The sequence below is a fragment of the Canis lupus genome, chromosome 38 (genome assembly GCF_011100685.1).
Source record: "Canis lupus familiaris isolate Mischka breed German Shepherd chromosome 38, alternate assembly UU_Cfam_GSD_1.0, whole genome shotgun sequence".
Lineage (NCBI taxonomy): Eukaryota > Metazoa > Chordata > Mammalia > Carnivora > Canidae > Canis > Canis lupus.
In genome coordinates this window covers 12,956,254-12,976,783 of record NC_049259.1, presented here as the reverse complement: position 1 = coordinate 12,976,783, position 20,530 = coordinate 12,956,254, and the positions used below count along the sequence as shown (strand labels likewise).

Sequence of the window (20,530 nt, the reverse complement as noted above, 5' to 3'; positions counted from 1 at the left end):
ACAGGAATGAATACCCCCTTTCATATCCTATTGAAATAGCTGCTCTGTGGCTTCCCTTAGAGCCTAGGAATGTACCATTGGCAGGACAGTCAGCATGAGGAGGATGGGTACAGGCCTGAACCCAACAGGCTTAGGTTCATAGGGCTAGTTCCAGGGTCCCAGGACTTAGGGAGTCTAGTGGTTGGCTATAGACTCTAGCTGGACACATCCCCATGACCCTGTCGACTTCTCCTGCTGTGGAAGTGGGCACCACCGGAGAAGGGCCTGCTCAGGTGTAGGGCTCACGTAAGAGCCCTTGCTGTGGTCTAAGGGTAATATTGGATACATGTATCTTTTTCTGTGAGTATGAGATTATTGGGTGATGGCATTCAAGCTAAAGTGTCTTCAACCAAATCAGGTAATGAATAGGTGGAAAAATGCCCTAGGAAACTCATCTACACATTGAAAACATAGAGCTTTGAAAGGCATCCAGAGTCACCAGGCAGCTTAGGTGCTGACAACTCTGAGGTCTGAGTTTCCTGTCATTCAGGAGGAAAGATATGCCATGGGTGACTTAGGAGAGGGACCCCTGCTACACTGAATCTGGCGGGGGGTGGTGTGGGGAGTGGAGACATGTGTATGACTTCTCCGTTGCATGATATTTGATGTGTCCGTAATAAGTTTGACTTGCATTTTCATGATTAGTCACAAGCAAGCTCCCTAAAAGATATTCTGTACCTTCTTTCAAAATCTGACTCTCCATCAAATGGAATTTCTTTAAAAAAAAAATGTAATGAAATGTGATTAGTGCAAATGTCTGTGAAATTTATTGTACTATTAAAATCCTATTGGGTCTTTGTTTATGAAATGTATTTTTCTGTATTTGAGGTTTAGGGAGGCTTGATAATGAGGCTTTGAAGATTCATGGCCTCTTTTCTATGGCTTAATTTAGGCTCTATATCAAATATGTAAAATAACATTATATCTTCCCACCACCTCTGTGGATCATACATTTTGTTATTATTTCCCTGCCAGAGTTTTTTTTCTCTCCTCTTCTCCCTTTATAAATACAGAACTACTAATAGTAGGAACATTTTTAATATAGAGAGCCATTGTCTAGAGCAGAGAGGAGGAAGTGTGGATGGTGATTTCTCCTTCTCGGTCTACCTGCGGGGTTAGGTAGTTGCAGAGTGGTTTGCATTCAGTGTCAGCTGCTATCCTCATCCCCTTACATGCATTCATTCTGTTTTAGGAAATTTGTATTCCATGATGTATTGCCAGTACCTAAACTCCCCATGGCCCCATCATTCGGTTTCTGTGGGGGACAAATGACTTGCTCATCAGAGCTGCCATTGGAGTACAGAGATGGACATGATCAAGCTACATGGTCCACTCTGAGAGGAGATAAGGGGCCGGCAGCACACCTGGGACTTAAGGAACCACCAGTGGTTTGGGATCCTCCTCCATTTCATCAAAAAGCATTAAGACCATTCCCATCCCTGTACAAGCAATTCTTAAGTTCTGTGATTTACTTTTTTCTTAACCTACATTGCACCAGTGAGTTCACATTGCTCTAAGGAGGAAGACCAACATCTTCAACATGGCCTGAAAATCCCTGTCTGGTCTGGCTTTACTCACCTCTCTCACCTCATCTCACCTCTGCTCCCCACCCTGTGCACCTGCCCAGCTGCCTTCTTTTAGATCTTTGGACTCAACATACTCCCTTCCGCTAGAGGACCTTGGCACCTACTGTTGTCTCTGCATAGAAATCTCCGGTCTTTGCCTGGTTAATACCCACTATTTCCTCAAACATCTGCTCTGTCATCTCATCACATTTGTTGGTCCAATTCCTTATTGTATACTGGAATGTCTGCCTCTCTACTGGAACGAAACTCTTGGAGGGCAGAGACTGGGTCTGCTTTACCTTTGTCTTCCCAGCACTTTACCTACAACATGTCACAGAGTGGGTCCATATTGTCCCTTATGGGCAGAATCAGAGAGCATCACAATTTTCCTCCTCCCTGAGTTTTTCTAAGGACAGTTCTGAATGCTTAATATTTGCCAACATTTCATTAAATTACTTTTATAGGTTGGTGACTCATTTGAAAACTCTTCACTTGAAAATAACGGAGGGGGCTAGACAGGTGCTTATTCAACTTTTACAAGAGAGAGCCAGAGAGTACTTTAGAACTGTATGGTTTGATGCTGTTAGGGTTCCAGGAAACACAATAGAAGGCCGTCTTTAGAAGACTGAACTGGCTAAGGAATTTTATTAACTTTGAGCCTAATTTTTATCCCGGATGGTGCCAGAAAGTGTCACATATTCTATTCACCTACCGGTAAGCAAGACTGTTTTAATTGCTTCAAGTGATGATGGGTTTTTACTTCAGAGGGCAACTCTGTTCCCTCCCTTGTAACCAATGCCATGGTCGGGATGCTTTTCCTGCTGCCTAATATAAACTCCTTCCTATAATTTAATAAGGCCACTCCCCTGGTCCCTGCCTCAGGGAGAATCTGTTTTGATAATTATTCTTTGCATAGGTGAATCACATTTATGTAGTGCCTTACACTTCACAAAGTGTTTTAAGTATGTCATCTCATTGAATCTTTGAACAAGTCAGGGAGGTGGGTGGTTATTTCCTTCCCTCTCACAAAACAACCCAGAGAGATGACAAAATGAACTCATAGTCACATGACTTGCACATGACACATGGATAGATGGATCTTGAGTCCAGGTGCTTGTGTTTCAAAACTCCAAGTTGTTTCCCCCCTTTGAGGAGCCACGTTCAGTGCGCAAGAAGAGTGGAAGTCCATCTAGTTCTTCTCTGGCTTATCACCATCGTGTCATATGAATATAAGTTTTCTCAGTTGCTGTTTTCCACATCTGCCTTCAATGTCACTGTTCTTTTCCAAGGTGTACAGTTTCCATGTGTAATATTGACTACATAGCTCCGAAAGACAGTGTCTTAAAAAACAAAAACAAAACTTTGGAATGCTTAGATGTCAATGACTCCTTACGTGGCATACTTCTATTCATGCATTCTGGTGTGCTCCTGGCTTTTTTTTTTTTTTTTTTTAACGCTAGGATTTTTAGGCTAACAGTGACGTTTATGATGTAGCATAAAAAAAATGAAGGACCCTGCTAATGGGAACTCAAGATCTAATGGATGAGGCCACAGAGGTTGGGCTTTACAGATTGAATATCTAGTTTGACGTGTTCGTTTATATCCCTCTGTCTGTTGTGCCTTTATGTGGGAACATGTTTTTAAACATTCACAGATAAGGACATTTTAAGCACTTAGCTCTCCTAAGCCCTGTCTTCTTAGAATGAAAACAGAGAGGAAGTCAGAAAAAGTCAAAAGACTTACCCAGAAGGAACCCAGTCAGGTGGAAATAAGCAGGTCACCAACATTTGGCAGTGCTTGGATGACACTGGGGCCTCCCACTGCCGTCACCAACCTGCTGCCTGTCTGGAGTGCAAGGGCTGCTACTCGACTAATCACTTTAATCACTTCCTTCCTCTAGTTCCGTGCACACCTTTGTCTTATTCCATAGGTTAGAACTAGAAGAAAGCTTAAAACATGAACTAAGGAGAATGATGCATTGATAGTTTTTCATTATTTGGGTTGTATACATTAGGCCAAGTTTGACCATTACTTTAGAATCATTAACAAGGGCACTTGGGAAGCTCAGTCAGTTAAGTGTCTGCCTCTGGCTCAGGTCATGATCCCAGGCCCTGGGATTGAGTCCCACATTGGGCTCCCTGCTCAGCAGGGAACCTGCTTCTCCCTCTTCCTTTGCCCCTCCCTCTGCTCATATTCTCTCTCTCTCTCTATCAAATAAATAAATAAATAAAATATTTTTTAAAGAAGTATCATTAACAAATATATTAGGTAAAATACTTGCAATAATGATCTTGTCAGAAGACCATACTAGGTAATTCTTTTAAAATGAATCATCTGTAGTAAAGATGATGTCATAATTTATTTTGTGTGTATACACGTATGTGTGTGTTTCTCTTTTAGCCAAACGGCTTTCGATAGCAATTACTGAGGGTTCAATGACCTTCGGGTTCAATTGAATTAAAAAACTTAAATGAAGTTTCACTAGTATCAGTCTTTGCTGTCATAGAGGTAATTGAGAACATGATGTATGTTACAACAATGCCACCTATAGTTGGTAGCCTTTGTTTAAACCAAGGTAAAATTTTACATGAGCCACAACAGAAAACAGCCTAAAACAGAAGTTCTGCTCATCAATAGTGTTTATGGAGCACTTTCTCCTCAAAGCACTAAGAAGAAATAGACAAACAGTAAGAGTAAGGTACGCGAGTAGTGACGACTTCAGAGAAGCTGGTGTGTTGAATCTTAAGTTGACTCTTAAGACTTAAAAGAGAAATCCTTAATTAGAAACAGATTATATGTGTTGTGAACATTGTCTAAGAATTGTGGCTTCTCCGTTTACTTTCTTTATGGTATCCTTTGATGAAAAGATTTTCATGCATTTAGTGAGATAGAATTTACCAGTCTTTTCTTTTACGATTAGCACTTTTCTCTATTGTCAAAAGTATCATTCTTCTTTCTAACTGAAGGTCATGAGGATATTCTCTTATATTGTCTTCTTGAAGTTTCAGAGGTTTGCTTTTCGCAGTTTTGAATTTGCTGCTGTGTGTAGTAGGAGATTGGGTATCTTTCAAGGATAATCAATGATCTCAGTACCGTGTACTAAAATAGTTCATCCTTTCCCCACAGATCTGCAACTTACTTTGGTTAGATACCAAGTTGCCATCTGGTGTGGTCCTGTTTCTAAGCTCTCTGTTCGGTTCCATTGATCAATTTGTCTATCTTTGTATAAATATCATACCTCTTTTATTATTAAGGTATTTATTTGAGAAAGAGAATGCACAAGTGAGAATGAATAGGGAGAGGGAGTAGGCAGAGGAAGAGGGAGAAGCAGACTCCTCACTGAGCAGGGAGCCCAACTCAGGTCTGGATTCCAGGGCCCTGGATCATAACTTGAGCTGAAATCAAGAGTCAGACACTTACCGACTGAGCCACCCAGGTGCCCCATAAATATCATACTGTCTTACAGTAGTTTTATAATATGTCCTTATGTCTATAGAAGTCAGCAGAAGGCTAGACAAATAAATTTGGTATGTTCATAAAATGGAATACGATAGAGCAGTGAAATCAATGAACCACAGCTATGTTTCAACATAGAAGAATCACAGAAGCATAACATTTAATGAGAAAAAAAAAAAAAAAAAAACAACCAGAGAGAGACATGTGGGTGGCTCAGTTGGTTAAATGTCTGCCTTGGGCTCAGGTCATGATCTCAGGGTCCTGGATGGAGCTCCCAGACCAGCTCCCTGTTCAGCAGGGTGTCTTCTTCTCCCTCTGCCTCTGTCTACTCCCCTCCCCCAGCTCATACTCTCTTTGGCTAGTTCTCTCTCGAATAAATAAATACAACATTTAAAAAAAAAAAAAACAACCAGAGAGGACTATGTACAGCATGATACCATCTTGAAAGATCACATAGAAATAAATCTAAGCAACACATTATTTAGGGACACATCTTGTAGTAAGATTTATAAAAGAACAAAGGAATGATATATACACAATTCAAGATAGTGCTTTCTTCTGCTGAGGAAGGGAGCTGAATGTGGTGGAGGAAGGGTCCAAGGATAGCTCTCGCAGTTTTGGCAATGCTCTTTACTCAGCTGCATAGGAGATTCATGAGAGTTCATTAGATTATTGTGTTTCATATTATACATATGTGATACATAAATTCTCTTTGTATTAATTATTACAAAAATAAAAATTTAAAAACAATAGAAGTATGTATATTATGATAATTTTATAAAAGCATAGGATATTAAATTTTTAAAGTCTCTAAGGGACTAGAATTGTTATGTTTTCCTTTTTTTTAAATTCTAGACTTCTTTCTTTAATGTTTTATTTCTAATTCAAATTAAATCTTTACATACACGTGTGTGTGTGTGTGTGTGTGTGTGTAATATCTAGGCAAACTGGTATAATATAATGTAGTTTAAATCTCGGCTCTGAGACTGAATAGCTGCATAAATTTAGCCAGTTCCTTAAACACCTTAAGCCTCCATTTCCTTATCTGTAAAGAAGGAATATTCTCTCACAGGATTCTTATGAGGATTGATAGTTCCTGTCATATGGTAGACACTCAGTAAAATCAGTTTATTTTATTGTTACTGTATTGAACAGGATCTCTCTATATGTGTATACATGTATGTGTATAAATATAAATATATATATATATAATTTTTCAAGGCACCTGAGTGGCTCAGTTGGTTATGCATCAGACTCTTGATCTCAGCTCAGATCTTAATATCAGGGTTCTGAGTTCAAGCTTGGTGTTGGGCTCCATGCTGAGTTTGGAGCCTACTTAACAACAACAACAACAACAAATATATATATAAAGTTTTAATTTTTTACTTTGTTATATATATATAAAGTTTTAATTTTTTACTTTGTTCTAAAAAGTCTGATTTGTATTTTTACTTAGCCTCATTTTGAACAAAAAAGAAGTCATGAATTTTAGCTTTGTGTTTGAAAGCATAGTAATAAGGGATTTTTTTTCCCTTTTAAATAGATATATTGGCACATTTTGAAGAGAAATGCTGTAAAGCTGAAGAGTACAGTTTCATGTGTTTAAGTTTGCAAACAGTCCAGGCATGCAGTCTTCTCAATACCTTTAGACAGTTAAAAATTTGTTCTAGGATCTGAGGATATGGTAACAAACAAAACATTTGTGAAATGAATGGGGTACACAGCAGCGAACAAAGGTTTTCTGTTCTCAGAGAGCTTATGTTTTAGTAGAGGAAGAGAAACCCTATAGATAATTGAAAGAGAAAGAGAGGAAGAGAGAGAGAGAGAGAGAGAAGGGAGAAAGAGAGAAGGAAAAGAAGAAAAGAGGGAAGGGATGAAATAGTTAAAAAATAAGTTTAAAAGTAATCCAATCTTAGTGTTAAGTATTCGGGGAAAAAATGGAACTGGATAAGGGAAACAGAGAATGCTGAAGATGTGGTTGCTACTTCATGCAGAATATTCCAAAGGCACTGAAGGAAGTGAGTGAACAGGCAGGTGGAAACATTGGGTGGGAAGGTTCTGGAACAACGAGAAGTTCTGGAAGGGCACCTACCTTGGCTGTTGAGGACAGAGGAGCCTGCAGCCTTGGGGGCAGACAGAGCTGTGCTTGAGATGAGATCGTGAAGTTCCTTGGTGGCAAGTAGTGTTGTCCCTTAGTGGATGTGGTAAAGATTAGGCCTTTCACTAAGGAAGCTCCCGTGCTCACTTGGATTGCTCTGACTGGAGCAGTTTCAAGATATGACATATTTGGTCACTTGTTAAAATGGACAGAATGCTTGAACAGGTACATCAAAAGATAGGCAGATGGTCAACAAACACATAAAATGTGTTTAAAATCATTAGTTATCAGAGAAAGGTAAATTATACCTATAAGGAGAAACCGTTCATATCTACTAGACTGGCAAAAATTACAACAAATAGCAACATCCCACTGACAACAACCAAATGTTTGTATGTAAAGCAGTCAGAACTCTCATTCATTGATAGTGGGTGCATAAGATAGAACAATTGCTTTGGAAAACAGTTAGTTTCTATGAAATTAAAAATATCTACCCTAAGACCCAGCAAGTATACACTCAGGTATTCACTCACGAACAGTGAAAACATAGGTCCAGAAAAAGCCTTGCGCAGAATCTTCATAGGATCTTTGTTCATAGCAGCTAAAAATTGGAAACAATTCCGAATGCCCATCAATAAAAAATGAGTAAGTTTTGGTCTATTTATACAATGGAATATATTCATCAATAAAATGGTATGGACTACTAATACACTCAACGATATAGGTGAGCCTCATCAATATTATGCTACACAAAAGGAAACCAGATACAAAAACATGCATAAAGTATGTTCTATTCATGTGAACTTCTGAATCATGCAAAACTAAGCTTGTTCATGGAAATCGGAACAGTAGTTGCCTTTGTGTGGGAGGTAAATGACTGGAAAGGGACATAAGGAAAATTTTCTGGGGTGATAGGAATGTTCTATAATTTGACTGAGATGGTTTTAAGGATGTATACATTTGTCAAAGCTCATCAATTTGTACTCTATATTTTATTGTAAACACTAATTAATTAGTAACTTAATATTTAGGTTAGAAAATGAATATAGTGTCACTCTGGCTTCTTCATGCAGCCAAATTAAAGAGGGCCAGTATAGAGAGAGGGAGACCAGTTGGGTTGTGAGTGCAATGGTCTAGGAGAGAGGTCATGCCACTTGGTGTGATCAGGGTGGTAAGGATGAAGCAATGAGGATCATCAGGCTCTAGATGCAATTTAAAGGAAGAATCATATGGATTGTGATGAGTGGGGTGAGAGAAAGAAAGCATCAAGGATGTTTCTCAAGTTTTAGGTCTGAGCAACCAGAAGATGGAAAATATTGTGGAAGTGTAGATTTAGTGGAAAGGTATTGTTAATCAGGAGTCATCTTGGAAATCTTAATTATGAGATGCAGAGTAGACATCCAAATGAATTGTCCTAAGTAGGAAGGATGGAGAAATGAGTCTGGAGTTCAGAGGAGACATCTTGGCTAAATTATAAATTTGGAATTTGTCAGCAAATATATTCTATTCAAAACTGTGGAGTCTAGCTGTGACCCCCTAGGGAATGAGTACAGAAAATAAAAGAAGAGGTCCAAGCACTGAGCTTCTTTGACAACTGGAGGATGGAGAAATGAGGAATAATCAACAGAGACTGGGAAGAAGTAACCATTGAGGAAGAAAGCAAAAAAAAAAAAAAAAAAAGAAGAAGAAAGCGGTATTCCCTAAAGTTCAGCAAAGAAGGATGAGAATCGAATTGGGCCTTTTCTACTTCTAGCTTCTTTGGCATCAATTTTATCCATTGCTCAATACTTTTGGTATCATAGTGATACAGTGCTTTTAATAATCTGGAAATCTTTACCACTGTTAGGATTAAAAGTGTAATTTCCGGATGATTGTAGAATACCAGGGTTTCATTATTTTTATTTTGTTGTTGTTTTTCAATTTGGCTAAGGTTTTGGTTCTGTTTATTCCTTGATTGAAAGCTTTTGACAGGTAGATGATTGGCACATGAATGACTCAGGTTGTTCGCACCAACCTCTGTTAGCTTTCAGAAGTTTATGATTTCTTCTGAAAGACTTGGCCATTTCTGTTGTCTGTAACTGCCGTGTCAAGCATGTGACAGGCTGGCTTCTATGTACACACTGGCTTTATTTCCAGCAAAGCACCACAGGACAATGTTTTTTGAAGGCATCTTAGGAGATTCAAATTTAAGTTAAAACCAACTCCATATGCTGTTGCCAATGCAAATAATTCCAATGAGGTGACAATCAGATGAACAGCTAAGTCCACACATGTTCAGGCAGGATCACTGCTGAGATGTCATAACTTTCTCCTTCGCCTGTCAGCTGGCAAGCACCTTAACTGAGGAAACAGCACATATATTAACATGAACCGTATCCATTTATATATGGCATCCTTGGTACTCTGAGTCGTACATTGTATATACATTCGGAACCTGATTAGATAACCAGAATATTGTTCAACTGGTGGAACGCTCAGGCCATGATCATTGACTCATTTTACACATCCCCTATTTACATATGCCTTGCTCAAGTAATTAGGAACTTTTAAGTGAATTATATTAAAAATTGCATAATACATTGTGTTCTTGTTGTCTTAGAACAGGCCAAGATTCATCATGTTAAATGAAGCAGCAAGCAATAGGAATAACAATGGTATTTCCAGAGAATAGGATGAAGCAAACTGAACTGGGGTTTGATGGCTTCAGGGCAGGGATAGGGATTTCTCATTGAATGTCTTCACAGAATGTTCCTGAAAATGGTCACCCACAATGTGTGATACTTCTTCAATGGAGAGGGGCTGTGGTAATGTCTTTAAAAAAGATTATTTTACTGAATTATTATTTATGGCATTTTTTTATCCATGCAGTCTTGCAATTAAAAAAAATAATGCTGGAACTCATATTAACAAGTCCATTATGTCATAATTTTAGAAAAATGTCCATAGATGTTATGATGTAACCTTACTCATAAGCTAAAGAACCAAGATGACAATTAATTGATGTTTAGTGATAATTTCCCTTCCCTTTAGCAATTAAAATACAGGGTTGAGCATGCAGTCTGTAGAGAATCCTAAGTATTGACAGTAAAATGTAGTGTCTGGGGCATTTTTCGTAAACTTTTTGGTGTTCTCCTTCTTCCTGGTCTTATGATTTCTTTCTCATTGCCCCCCAAATCAATCCATCATTAATGATGGACCATTATTGCTTTTAATATTTATAACTGTATCTGTAAAAAGGGGGTGGGTTTATTCATTTCTCTAAGTGTTTTAAAGTGAGACTCAAAAGAGTGTTTGAGCTACATTTTATACTATTTTAAAATAATTTTGGCATCCCTTCTATGGAGCCTCTGCTCATACAGCTCTTTGATTTATGATGACATCACGTCCTTTCAGAGACAACATTATTATGTCACTGAACCTGAAGTGCTGAGGTCAAAAGTACACGTGAAGTAATTATGGGCCTGGAGGACCATGCTTCAGTTCAAAGGAAAACAAGCAGGGCCACGAGGGAGGATGAGGGAGTCAGGGCAGAGGGGGAAAGGCAAGAAGAAAGGGAGCAAAGCAAATCCTGAAATATGATCATTGGCATGAGCAGAAATTTTACCCTCAGCATTTTCACGCTATGCTTTGGGAAATGAAAAAAAAATAATGAAGGAAAAAAAAAAGCCAGCAAGCCTTTAAAACTTCGCTCTATTGCATTACTCAGAGAAGCTTTGGAAAACAGAGGGGTTACATAAATGAGAGCAGGTGCGGTCGTGCAGAGGTAACTATTCAGCATATGTAAGTGCAGTTGGAAAATCATTGTCTTGCAGAGAATACTCGAAATTGGTCCCTAATGGCCTTGGTTTTTGTCATATGGTCTTGATTATAAGGCTAAAATTGCATTGCCATGCCTTTAGTGTGAACGAGATGGATGGATAATTATTACGTGCGCTGAATACCTTTCTGCAAGGAGGAACCAGGACATCCCTGGTCACTGGAGCTACCATTTCGCCTGGCTGTCAGAAAAGCTCTAAGCGGCCAATTCATCACTATATTTATGTGGAGGAGAAATGGAAATGTGCCTCTCTGGTTGGGTGTGCACACTCCCACATACATATACATATGCAGATTGTAGACAAACCAAAGTGGCCCAATGTGAGTGATTGTGAGTCAATGTTCAGAGAATCAGTAGCATTAGTGGAAATGAGGGGTACAGAAATGAAACAGTGAGCTCTGTAGAAAATTGATGGCTTTTGGTGGTGTCCACATGCCAGGAGCTGGCACCAAAGCACTGCTAGGAAAGATTTGGGGCTCCGTTCGAAATGCTGCAGGAAGTTAAAAATGATTGACAATAGGTGTCGTCAAGTAAGCGAGAAATATTTGTAGAAGAGCAATGTTTTTAGATACTCTGAAAGGGAAAAAAAAATCTTCCCTTCGTTAATATGTATTTTTTAAACCAATTTTGCTATTTTACACAGTGCTCAGAGACCCTCTCAGAAGGTAGGTATAATGACAGTTAACTAGAATTCCAGCTGCTATTGCAATTCTAGAATAAATTGTCTGGCTGTTTGATAGTTGCTACCACCACCTTTTCTGGCAAGGACGTCAGAGGAAGATACCATGGGGAATAAGAAAAAAACAGTGCTCTGTCCTGAGCAGGTAAGATTCAGGACTGCTCTAAGATCCCCAGCCATGATCACACGACTCATTCATACATCGTGGGAATGTTTATGATGGATCCTGGCCTCGGAGGCTGTGGCTTCCCTTTTCTCTGTGGCCCTTTGCAAAATATGAGCAATTAGCTAGGAGGGCCACTGCCTCTTTCACACTGAGCCTTGAACTTCAGAGCCAGCACCGAGGGCAGAAGCAAATCACAGTATGCTGAACAGCTCATAGAAAGGCTGATGTGAGTGTAGACACAGGCTTGAGGGAGCAAGGTTCTCAGTCTAAAAACCAAGTTTGGAAGTCTTCTGATTGCGGTATGGCATTTGCCACTCAGAGCCCAAACAGTGTGTATGTCGGAGGGGTGGTGTGAGTTGGTTGATGAGCTAATTAGTCAATCACCCCAGCTGTTCTGCTGCTGAGGTTTGATTGTTTTGATGCAGGATGTATATTGTAAGGTAAGGAGTAGCCAAAACATTAACAATGGCTGTTTCTTGCAAATGAAAGAAGAAGGGGAAAAAATAAAATTATGGAACCTCTCTCTTTATATACACACATATGCAGAACCAATACATGATGCAAGACATATGTGTGTGTGTGTGTATATACATATATATTATATATTACTGTACAAAAGTATTTCATGGAAAGTATCAGAAAACCTATAATAATTATTTTCGCATATTTAATACAAGTTTTTATTTTCAGGTATGTATATATATGTATATAGTGATACGTGGTTTCATTATACCCATTATTATGCTACACACATGATAATTAAATGTGGGATTCTAGGGCAATACAAGATGAGAGTTACACTATTTTGGTGCTGTTTTTAGCTTTCATTTCTATTGAAAAATACTAAATTAGTAGCATTTTTTGATTCCTGATTTAGCTCTTTTAATAAGACGCAGAAGCTAAAAACAGCCCAACCAAGCAGTTGAAGTCTTATCACAAGCCAGTAAGATCAATAGCTAAAAAAAGTATGAAAAGTTTTTGAGTGACAGCTTAAAAATGGAAAATTTAAATATATATCGCTGCCTTCTGCTCCATTGTGTAATGCATAAAGCCCACTTTGGCAGTATGTTTTTAAGCAGTCAAGAAAGTGATTTATTATTATCGCTGGATTTGTGTTTATGTTCCGTGCTGTAAACTATGCTTATAGCAATATATCTGTATTAAGGCATTAATACTAGGAGTGCTACCTAAGCTTAACATTACTAATATTGTTCAAAGTGGAGTTTATTGGGCTATAAATAGTAACATCAGTATTGACACTTGCTGCATCATCTAAGTGCCTGGGTAACGGTGTCTGATGCTAAATGACCATGCTGCTGACAGTATATAAAACATAAATAGTGACTACGAGGGATATTTCATGGCTACTGCTAGTGTTTCTATTCTCCTTTGGTCTGCAGATAAGGAGATCTATGTGCTGAGACCTTCCTAGGTTTTCCCCTTGTTTGCCAGAGGATGTGATTAGAGAAAAATCACGTCTTGATTTGAAAAATTCCTGCTTCCCAGGACCACTAATTTTATGCCACAAATACAAATAAATAATCATTGTTCACTATAATGGACGGATAGTGAGCAAATCAGGAATTGAGTTTGGTGTAACCTATGCTCAGGCTTGATAAGAAGCTGACGGTTGTTTAGTCATTCGTTGGACAAGTTGTAACGGAGAGTTGACTACTATCAGTCTGTTTGGGCTGCTGTAACAAAATACCATAAACTGGGTGGCTTATAAATAACAAGAATTTACTTCTTATAGTTTTGGAGACTGGGGATTCCGAGATCATGGTGCCAGCATGGTGGACATCTGGTATGGTCTCCTTCCTACCTTCCTACGAAAGCTGTCTTTTTGCTGTAACCTCACATAGCAGAAGGGGCAAGGGATCTCTCCTGAGCCTGATTGTAGGGCACTCATCTCACCATGAGGGGGTTCACTCTCTTGGCCAAATCACCTCTCAGAGTCCCCACCTCCAAACCACCATGACATTGTGCTTTTATAATTCAACCTAAGAATTTGGAGAGGGTGCAAACATTCAATCCATAAACAACAACCCCGTGGTTGCCATGGACAAGCATATGTTCTGTTCTGAGTCTGATTTCTTTTGATGGTAATCAAGACAATATTTCAAATCTATTTGAATTATAGCAGATACACTCTCCTTTCTTAAAAGCTATAAACGATAGAACCGCTCTTTCTTAAAAGTTGCGTTCAGAAGGCAAAACAGTCACATGAGGCATGAATAGGCTAATTTATCTAGGTGCTTTAACTTTAATCTGTAAGCACGAATGACATATATTAAATTAAGCTTTGAGTTCATTAAAGTTGGAGGAGAAGTGTCCTATCTACTAACTCATTCCTTCATTCACTCACCATACTTTCATGGAGCACTGCTGTGTGCTGGAAACTGCATGGGTCTCTGGAAAATTAGCAATAAGTGGAGCACATCCCTTATCCTAAAAACACAGTCAGATGATATCACATTTTGCTGAGTTAATCCAAAGGAATTATGAAAAAGTTATTTTTTACCCCCAAACTAATAAAAGAGGTGAATTAGATGCGTGGAATGATAACGAACAAACACATTTTTGTTAGCTTGTAATTTCTTGCTAGTTTGTTATAGAATATGATAGAGGCAAGCTCATTGAGATGCTAAGATATTCATGTACTGCCTTTTTCACCTCAGATATCTTATTCCTGGAACTGATTGGATAGTGACAAGAAAGATACTGGTTTGGATAACCCATAAAGGCCAGACAGCTTATGATGTAAGATATTAATGCTAGGTGTGCCAACCTTGCTCACGATTATTAATCTTATTAAAAATAAAGTTAAGCTAGCATTGCCTGCCAGCATTGAAAGAAGGTTGAGTGCCAGCATAGATGGCGAGCCAGGAGAAGGGGATCTTCTCATCCAGAAAACAAGAAATACTCATCTTTCCAAAGCCGTAAAAGTTCATGCCTTAATGAAACCTTTGATTCTCCCGTAAGGAAACTTTAGTATTACTTGACTTACTTTGCAGTAAATAAACCTGCACCCTTTGCACGTGTGCAGATAGTGACTGTGGTTACTGGACAGGAAACAAAGAATGGGGGAGTCACCACAAAAGTTTTTTTTTTTTTCCTCTCTTTTTACATCCTTATCCAGAAGGAGGGAGCAGGAGGTGGATGTGGCTGGCCAGAAGAGCACAGTTCAAGAAGCCTGTAGAAACAGGAAACATTAAATTCTAGAGTTTCAGGATGGGGAAGGTGTTGGGAAGGCAGGGTGCTCTGTTCTTTTCCAGTTGGTTTACTGGCAGCTTTCAAATAACACTGAGTCCACAGTAGATACCTTTCTCCTCCAAAGTCTGTCGGGGTTCCATAAAGAACTCAAAGCACATTAAGCATATGTTATTGTTTCTCAGGCCCTAAATGCAGCCTTGTAAAAATGCACAAAGTGATGGCAGAGTGAAGGCTAACAGCCCAGGGACCTATGAAATCCAGTGCTTTTTCATTGATTCCTTGTTGCCTCCTTTGTTCGTTGAAATATTCAGCTTTGGTCTAAAAAGCAGCTAAAAACCTTATGCAAAGAGCTTGTAAACAAACACCCACTTGAACCATCTGGTCTTGTAACACATACAAGTGATTAAGCTTCAGAGCTATGATTGTTAAATTTTTAAAAACACAACAATCCCAAACACCCCCAAATAGACTCCTTATACAAGTTTATAGGGAAGAAAACATGGGATGCTTTCTATAGTAAATAATACAAAGAGATTAAACAACCTTTTGATTTCCCTACCTCATGTCCTCCTTCTCTTTCTTCATCATGAGTGTTATAGGATGAGAAAGGCTAGAGATAGAAACATATAGACTGAAAATACATTTATAATTCCACTATATTGAGTCTGCATGGTCAACAATGTAGGATAGTTGCTTATCTTTACCTTCTTTTTTTTTTTTTATCTTTACCTTCATAATTATTTTTGCCCTTGCTAGAGAAACACGTGGGCTGGAATGTATGTGTGTGCGCACCTGCTTGCAAGGCGGTGTCTTCGTTCCTTCTAGAATATATTAAGCAATCCAGGCTATTTGCAAATAATGAATTCATACTTTTTGTCCATAATGACTGAAGAAAGTCAAGTCAGGGGGAAATTAAATATGTTAAGAGCTCTCATTTTAATTGTATAATATCGATACTGTCTTTAGAGTTAATTTCCTTGACAAGTTGTAGGGCCTATAGATTGGATTCTTCATATATTTCTAATATGGAAATGATTCTAAACTGCGACATTTCATTTAGGTGACATCACGAAAGTGAAAAGGAATAAACTGCACATTGTACCACAGCATGTGGAAATAACACAGCTTTCTAGCTGATGACTGTGGAAGAGAATAACACCAAGAACCAAAAATTCTCAAGTGAAATAAACTCTAAGTGAGAAATTAATAACATGTTAGGCCCCTGTTTCTATCTTCTCAATCTTGACCAGCTCTCATCCCTAGATTTAGCTAGATTTATTTTATCAGCTGGAAGGAGGAAAGGCAATAGTTCAAAGAAGAGAAAGAGTGTTTAGCAAACCACCAAATGGTAAATAGTGTAGACATAAGTCCATATAAGCCACAATGAGTATTCCTGATTGAGAGGAGTCTCTTTCATGTGGTGATTTGAAGGCTGAGCTCCCTCCGTCCTGTTACTCTCTGACTCAGTAAATGGCATCCAGGGTTGCCCATATCATCTGTCGTCGTCGTCTTCTTCTTCTTCTTCTTCTTCTTCTTCTTCTTCTTCTTCTTCTTCTTCTTCTTCTTCTTCTTCTTCTTCTTCTTCTTCTCCTCTCCTTCTCCTTCTCCTCCTCCTCCTCCTCCTTCTCCTTCTCCTTCTTCATTTAAATTCAGTTTGCCAACAAATAGTATCATACCCAGTGGTCATCCCCCCACACTCATCAAGTGCCCTCCTCAGTGCCAGTCACCCAGTTACCCATCCCTCCACACTCCTCCCCTTCTGCAACCTTTTGTTTCCCAGAGATAGGAGTCTTTCATCATTTGTCTTTCTCTCTAATTTTTCTCAATTCAGTTTCCCTCCTTTCCCTTACAGTTTCTTTCACTATTTCTTATATTGCACATATGAGTGAAACCATATGATGATTGTCTTTCTTTGTTTTTTTTTTTAATTTTTATTTATTTATGATAGTCACAGAGAGAGAGAGAGAGAGAGAGGCAGAGACACAGGCAGAGGGAGAAGCAGGTTCCATGCACCGGGAGCCTGATGTGGGATTCGATCCCGGGTCTCCAGGATCGCGCCCTGGGCCAAAGGCAGGCGCCAAACCGCTGCGCCACCCAGGGATCCCCTGATTGTCTTTCTTTGATTGACTTATTTCACTCAGCATAATACCCTCCAGTTCCATCCACATCGAAGCAAATGGCAGGTATTCATCCTTTCTGATGGCTGAATAATAATATATACAACATCTTTATCCATTCATCTGTCGAAGGACGTCATGGCTCCTTCCACAGTTTGGCTTTGTGGACATTGCTGCTATGAACATTGAGGTACAGGCGTCCCGGCATTTCACTACATCTGAATTTTGGGGGTAAATACCCAGTAGTGCAATTGCTGGGTCATAGGGTAGCTCTATTTTTAACTTCTTAAGGAACCTCCACACCATTTTCCAGAGTGGCTGCACCAGTTCACATTCCCACCAACAGTGCAAGAGGGTTCCCCTTTCTCCACATGCTCGCCAATATTTGTTATTTCCTGTCTTGTTAATTTTTTAGCCATTCTCACTGGTGTGAGGTGGTATCTCATTGTGGTTTTGATTTGTATTTCCCTGATGCAAGGTTGCCCATATCATCTGCAAGAACCTGTGGAAAGGGAAGTGCTGGGGATCCCTGGGTGGTTCTGTGGCTTAGCGCCTGCCTTCAGCCTGGGGTATGATCCTGGGGTCCCAGGATCGAGTCCCGCATTGGGCTCCCTGCATGGAGCCTACTTCCCCCTCTGCCTGTGTCTCTGCCCCTCTCTCTCTCTCTCTCTCTCTCTCTCTCTCTGTGTGTGTGTGTCTTTCATGAATAAATAAAATCTTAAAAAAAAAAAAGAAAGGGAAGTGCTATAATATGCAGGACACTCTGTAGTATTTTTTATTTGTTCAGAAAGAAACAAATTAATTCCTTTTTCAGTGATGTGGTGCTAATCTGTCTCTCTGGAGGGTAAAAACACCCCACCTGATTTGTAATGTTTGCTGATTTCCATGGTGTAAATACTCTCATGGTGGCTGATTTCAAGCTACCAACATGAAGTCACTCAACATGGATTGGGAAGAGAGATGCAGTCAGTTCTAGCAATCTGGAACAAGCCACTCTAGCACCACATTTTACTAATAATTCTGAGAAGACACATCTGGGGCAGCCTGTTGGTGAGCAGATAGTGAGTGTGCATTTTCCCTTTTGTATCTGACCTAAGAAAAGATTCACTTTGGAGTGGATTCTTTATCATTTAAAAAACCATCAGTGTCCAGGTGATGTATAGAACTGTTGAGTCACTGTATTGTACACCTGAAACTAATGTAACACTGTGTTAACTAACTAGAATTAAAATAAAAATGTTGAAAAAATTTAAAAAATTAAAAACCATCAGGCACTTGGGTGACTTAGTTGGTTAAGTGTCCAACTCTCAGTTTTGGCTCAGGTCAGATCTCAGGGTCGTAGATCGAGCCCTGCATCAGACTCCACACTCAGCAGGGAATCTGCTAGAGATTCTCTGTCTCCCTCTGTCCCTGCCACTCCCCCACCCACGGCTGTTGCCCTCAAATAAACAAATAAGCCTTTAAAAAAATTAAAAACCATCAGTGTATGGTGTGTTCTTATCAAGAATAGTTGGGGGGTATACAGTTTTTGAGTCAGAGAAAAATAGCTTTTTGAGTTTTTGAGTCAGAGAAAAATAGCTCCGAGGGCACAAGCTGTCCATCTTGTACTGAATCCTGGGTCACTCTCAGGCAATATTTAAAACCTCTAGAACAAGTTTCCAAAGAGTGTACCAAGAAGTCAGATGTCACTTCGGGAATTTCGTAGGATTGTTCCCGTAATTGTTTTCCCAAAAGTGGGAAGGATTTGGAGATGGAATGGATAATGGTGATGAGAGAAAAGAGATGCCAAGGATGATTCCTTTATTTCTGTCTGTACAGTAAGTTGTAAGGATGCTGGTGTCATTTCCTGAGAGGAGCAAAGAAGTCATGTGAGCTTGTCTGTGTTTAAAAACAAACTAACAAACAAACAAACAAAAAAACAGGCATAAAAAAACACAAAAACACACACACACACAAAAACAACTCTGAAATTCAAATGGATCCTCAGGTCTCAATTGATGAATTTATTAAGATTGTTATTAATCCACCAATGGCTGCATTGTTTCTAAGATCTCCACTATTCCTTGTCTACCTTTTTGTAAAGGGTTAAGCCATGTAATGATCAGCTTGATTCACACTTAACCATTTTGCTTGATCCATGCACACTCTTGAATCAGAGTGCAACGGCCCAGATGGGGGACCGAGGCGTGTGATGCACTAGGCTTCAGCCCTGTGGTTTTTTGCTGCGTGTGGTTTTGTTTTCAAGTGTTAGCATCTTTCAAGTGTTAAGGTTTAGCACCTCTTGAACTGATGGCATCGTGGTGTGAGTCTATACCGTCAAGGCCCAGGGTTTCATATTCGGTGCTTGTCGCTTTGTTTAATTCCGAGGGTCACAAAAACATCAGCAAGATTCCACTCTGTACTTTCCGTTTGGAACACCAGCTGAGGCAGATCAAAACCTAAGAACGAATTAAATCTGGAATGCGTTGGTAGTAGCCCGCTAACTGGTTGGTTTGAGGCTGATTGCTATTTTGGGAAAGTACTAAAACTGGTAATGATAGACAGAAGCATTGAGGTTTCTCAAAAAGTTAATCCATGCACTTAGTAAATAATGAGCTGTTCTGGGGAACAGCTCTCCTCCTCCCCTATTTTGTGATGATGGTGAAAAGTAAGCTGCTCCGAAAACTAACTTTCTTCATGCCAACCTGCCCTATTGGGTTTCTTCACCACCACCACCCACCCCCCTTAACTGCAGTCTGCAAAAAAAAAAAAAACAAAACAAAACAAAAAAAAACAACAGAACTAGGGCTTGGCACACCAGTTTTGATCAGAGCAACCATCAGAATCATAATGTCCTAAGTACAAAGCTCACTAATTGAATTTCATTCACTGGACTGAAATATAGCAGCCAAGACAGAGAACACTGTCGGCTGTTTTTTATGAGGTCCAGAGTCGAAAGTCATTTTTAAAATGTGAGTGATGCAATTTCTTGTATCTTTCATTTAAAATGCTACTTGGTAAACAGTGTTTCAGATTAGTGTATTTGTAATTTAAATGAAGACAATACATCAAGCTGCATCTGAAAAGAAAGAAGTTTAGGGAATGATTCATTCCTCTTTTTGTGTGATCTACTGTAGAAAATAATAAATAAATAGGTAAGGGGGGGGGAGGTTTGTGGATTTTAAAAGACAAAACTGAACTATTTCTAAAACAGAGCCAGTCCCAACAGCTAAGTCTTTGTTTTCTTCAAGCAGACTCATACATTCTGTCTAATTCATTTTTTATTTTCTCTCGGGGTCTGCTTGCAGATTTGCCTCAACAAAGGAAGCATCATGTTACATCTTTTAAATAATTGATGGCTCTCAGTCCAAGCCAGCTCGAAGGAAATTCTGAAAATAGGT

At 39.2% G+C, this 20,530-nt stretch overlaps 1 protein-coding gene across 26 annotated transcripts in view; it reads left to right on the top strand.

The window, feature by feature from the left end:
* The window catches only part of ESRRG (estrogen related receptor gamma), a 615,477-nt gene that overhangs the window by 155,789 nt on the left and 439,158 nt on the right, over positions 1-20,530 (top strand). For 4 of the 26 annotated variants that reach the window (XM_038586130.1, XM_038586144.1, XM_038586127.1 and 1 more), the window contains exon 2: positions 20,438-20,528. The exons of the other annotated variants lie outside the window; for them this stretch is intronic. The gene's annotated coding sequence lies outside the window, so the exon portion shown is untranslated. The remainder of the gene's footprint in view (positions 1-20,437; positions 20,529-20,530) is intronic. 26 annotated transcript variants of the gene reach the window in all.